The following is a 4,931-nucleotide window of genomic DNA, read 5'->3' as shown; positions in this document are numbered from 1 at the left end:
AAGTATCCAACTTGGGGTTTGTTACCAATGAGAAGATCGTATATCGTCTTGCCGAGTAGCTTGTGAAGATACAAGCGATTTGTTGCATGAAAACCTGTCTCAACCGCTTCCGCCCAAAAGTGTTTTGGTGTCTTGTAATCATCAAGCATCATTCTCGCCATCTTAGTAAGAGTCCGATTCTTCCTTTCAACAACTCCATTTTGTTAAGGCGTGTACGTAGACAGGAACTCGTGTGAAATCCCTTCTTCGTCAAGAAAGGTATCCACATTTGCGTTCTTGAACTCCGTTCCATTGTCACTGCGAACCTTCTTGATCTTCACTTCAAATTGATTTTGGGCCTTCCTAGCAAAGTTCTTGAAGATCTTTTGGACCTGTGGTTTATCATCAAGAAAGAACACCCACCTAAATCTTGAAAAATCATCAACTATGACTAGACCAAATGAGTTTCCACTGAGACTTTTGTAGGCATTGGGACCAAAGAGATCCATATAAAGTAGCTCGAGCGGCCTTCTCGTGGTCATGATGCTCTTCACGGGGTGACTTCCTCCAACTTGTTTTGCTGCTTGACAAGCACTGCACAATCTATCCTTGTCAAATATAACATCTTTGATTCCAAGGATATGATAACCTTTAATAAGCTTATCCAGATTTCACATGCCCACATGACCTAACCTTCTATGCCACAACCAACCTTTAGAAGATTTAGCAATTAAGCAAGTTCTAGGTTGAGCCTTTTTAGTGAAGTTAGCAATGTATAGGTCGCCTCTACATATACCGGCGAAGACCATATTATGATTATCTCTACGAAACACTTGGCAATCTACTATAGTATATAGGACATTGAAACCAAAGTCAGCAAGTCTAGATACGAAAAGTAAATTATAGCCAAGAGATTCAACGAGCATAACATTTTGTATGGAACTATCATGTGAGATGGCCACCTTACCAAGGCCAACCACCTTACCCTTTGAGTTATCACCAAAAGTGACATACTTTCGAGGGATGTTGTTTTCAGCAAGCTCACGAAACATGTCCTTGTCTCCGGTCATGTGATCGGTACATCCACTATCAAGGACCCATTCCTTTCCTCCAGCCATGTAGCCGTGAAGATTAGCCATAAGACCAAAATGTCTCATAGACTCATCGAGATCAAAGTCACTATCATCATCATCCTCATCATAGTATCCATATTCAACATCACCTTGTGATTGATCAATTCCTAGAGAGAGTGATTCATTAGATAAATGATCATCACAATATTCATCTTTATGAATTCTAATGGCTTCGGAGATGATATTGCTAATGATTCCAACATCTCCTTTCACTACTGCAGGATGCTGCTAACGCGACACTACGATCAGAGACCCTTCGAGAAACTGTGTGTGATGCAATAATCGCAAACGGTGCTATATGAAAACCGTCAGAAATGATGCAGAATGTTTGCGATGAATGATACATCAAACACGGTTCAGAATATAGTTGCGTGTGCGATGAAGGGCATACGTATCTGTACGAACTGTTTGTGTTGAGATAGAACAACAGAAGTAGGCAGCCAGATCAAGGTGTGTGCTATACGGCATACAGTTCACTCCGATGAACTGTTTGCGATGAGTGAGGTGAACACAAACTATTTGGTGTAACAAGATATGTGTGATACTCGGCTAACAGGTCGGTAATCAGAATTGTGTGCGATCATTATAGAGCCCATACGGTCTTTTTTGTGAATTGTGTGCTCCTCAGGGCACACAGTCCGACAAACCAACCTGTTGGTGATAATGTAGAAGATCTCTGTCGAATACATATTACTAACCATCTGCGATGAGATTGACAGGATAAATAGAGATATATACAGTCTGCTTCATTTAGTCCTTCTTCTTCTTGTTGTTCTTGTTAGATGGCCCCGCGACATCGTCTTGGCGAGGATGCTTCTTCCCGCTGACCGTTGGCTTTTCATCGCCGCCGCCCTTGTCATCATCATTGTTGTCGTCCTCCTCCTCCTCCCCGTTCGACCATTCCTCCTCATCATCATTGTCGTCCTCTTCTTCGTCCTCTGACAGCTCCTCGTTCGTCTGGTTGTCGTCTGACGACTCTGGAGGTGGCATCCTTCCATGAACCGGATATAATCGAGGTTTGGGCTCGACGCCGGACTCATGGAAGACGAGCGGGATGATTCCGATGTTGACCTATCATCGGGCGCCAGACTGCTGGCCGAACTTTCATCCTTGCTATCGCTCGACATGGCTGCAGAGTGTGTGCCAGTGTGTAGAGCGGCCTACCGGGGACGATGACGATGGTGGACACTTAAGCGGGTATGCAGAGAAGAGGAACTACCAATTGAAGCGGGGATTGAAGCGGGTGTTGACGTATTATCAAACCGTTGATATAATCAACCGCAATTATTTGTACCTAGTCGCTCCAAATTCCCGGGGTTGCGCAGGACTCCTATTGGCTATTTGGCTGGTTTCCTTTTTCAGGACAAAAACAAGGAACGAGTTTTGGGATTATGCACTGGTACCGATACAAACGGAGTAGGACAGTTGGCAAGCAATACATTGAGCTCTTCTTATTGATAAAGCCAGTAATAATCAAACTAGAAAGGAAAATAAAAAAGACAAAGAAAAATATCTGCACGAATCTTCGCATAACATGAATGGCATAGGACCTAGATGTGCATTACTTAGAGCACATCTAGATGTGCTTTAGCAATACTGTCAAAAAAACCTAATCATCATTGCAAACAGCGCATAGAACATGGCTAATGCGACAACCACAACTACACATTATAGTTCCTTCTTGTCTCTTGCTTTCATCTGCTGCATGTGATTGATTCTTTCTTGCTTCATCGTACTGATTATACATTCCAAATCATCCAGTTTCTTCTTCAGCTTTATGTTATCTTCTACGACCTTGGTGATAACACTCCGAGCCCTACCATGCCATTCTTCATCCAGCCAGTTAACAAAGGCACAAGTCTCATATCCCTGCCAATGTTAAATAGTATTCTGGATGAGCGGTGGCATTAACCGAAGTATGTAGGATCGAAAGTATGTCTAGAGGGGGGTGATTAGACTACTTGACCAAATAAAAACTTAACCTTTTCCCAATTTTAGTTCTTGGGAGATTTTAGCTATTTTAGGACAAGTCAAGCAATCATCACGCAATTCAAGCAAGCATGCAAAGAGTATATTGGCAGCGGAAAGTAAAGCATGCAACTTGCAAGAATGTAAAGGGAAGGGTTTGGAGAATTCAAACGCAATTGGAGATACGGATGTTTTTCCCGTGGTTCGGATAGGTGGTGCTATCCTACATCCACGTTGATGGAGACTTCAACCCACAAAGGGTAACGGTTGCGAGAGTCCACGGAGGGCTCCACCCACAAAGGGTAACGGTTGTGCGAGTCCACACAGGGCTCCACCCACGAAGGGTCCATGAAGAAGCAACCACCCACAAAGGGTCCACGAAGAAGCAACCTTGTCTATCCCACCATGGCCATCGCCCACACAGGACTTGTCTCACTAGCGGTAGATCTTCATGAAGTAGGCGATCTCCTTGCCCTTACAAACTCCTTGGTTCAACTCCACAATCTTGTCGGAGGCTCCCAAGTGACACCTAGCCAATCTAGGAGACACCACTCTCCAAGAAGTAACAAATGGTGTGTAGGTAATGAACTCCTTGCTCTTGTGCTTCAAATGATAGTCTCCCCAACACTCAACTCTCTCTCATAGGATTTGGATTTTGTGGAAAGAAGATTTGAGTGGAAAGCAACTTGGAGAGGCTAGAGATCAAGATTAATATGGTAGGAATGGAATATCTTGGTATCAACACATGAGTAGGTGGTTCTCTCTTAGAACAAATGAGTTGGAATGGTGTATGTGTTCTGATGGCTCTCTCTTCGAATGAAGAGGAGGTGGAGGGGTATATATAGCCTCCACACAAAATCCAACCCTTACACACAGTTTTCCAATCTCGGTGGGACCAAATCAACAAACTCGGTCGGACCGAAAATGTAGACCTAGTGACCGTTAGAGATTTTCGGTGGGACTGACATGCAACTCGGTAGGACCGATATGGTTAGGGTTTGGGCATAACGTAATCTCGGTGAGACCGATTACACAAACTCGGTGAGACCGAATTTGGTAATTAGCTAACCAGAGAGTTGGTCAGGCAAACTCGGTGGGACCGATTTGCTCTTTCGGTGAGACCGAAAAGTTACAAAGGGGAAACACTGAATTTACATTGCAATCTCGGTGGGACTGATTCGCTCTTTCGGTGAGACCGAAAAGTTACGAAAGGGAAACAGAGAGTTTGCAATCCCATCTCGGTGAGACCGAGATCCCTATCGGTAGAACCGAATTGCTAGGGTTTGGCAGTGGCTTATGACAAGTGAAACTCGGTGGCGCCAGATAGGAAGAATCGGTACGACCGAGTTTGGCTTAGGGTTTAGGTCATATGTGGATATGGGAAAGTAGTTGAGGGTTTTGGAGCATATCACTAAGCACATGAAGCAAGAGGCTCATTAAGCAACACCTCATCCCTCCTTGATAGTATTGGCTTTTCCTAAAGACTCAATGTGATCTTGGATCACTGAAATGTAAAATGAGGAATCTTGAGCTTTTGAGCTTGAGCCAATCCTTTGTCCTTAGCATTTTGAGGGTTCCACTTTCACATCCATGCCATGCCAATCATTGAGCTTTCCTGAAATAATCATCTTGGAATAGCATTAGCTCAATGAGCTATATGTTGTTATGAATTACCAAAACCACCTAGGGATAGTTGCACTTTCAATCTCCCCCTTTTTGGTAATTGATGACAACATATAGATCAAAGCTTCGACAAATGATAATAAGCATGAAATATATCGTTGCTTTGAGAAGTATGTGATAAGTAAGAGCTCCCCCTAAGTTTGTGCATATTTAAAATTTGCTTTGGAC

This window comes from Triticum dicoccoides, chromosome 4A (assembly GCF_002162155.2).
Source record: "Triticum dicoccoides isolate Atlit2015 ecotype Zavitan chromosome 4A, WEW_v2.0, whole genome shotgun sequence".
In the NCBI taxonomy this organism is placed as follows: domain Eukaryota; kingdom Viridiplantae; phylum Streptophyta; class Magnoliopsida; order Poales; family Poaceae; genus Triticum; species Triticum dicoccoides.
This window is presented reverse-complemented; position numbering follows the sequence as displayed.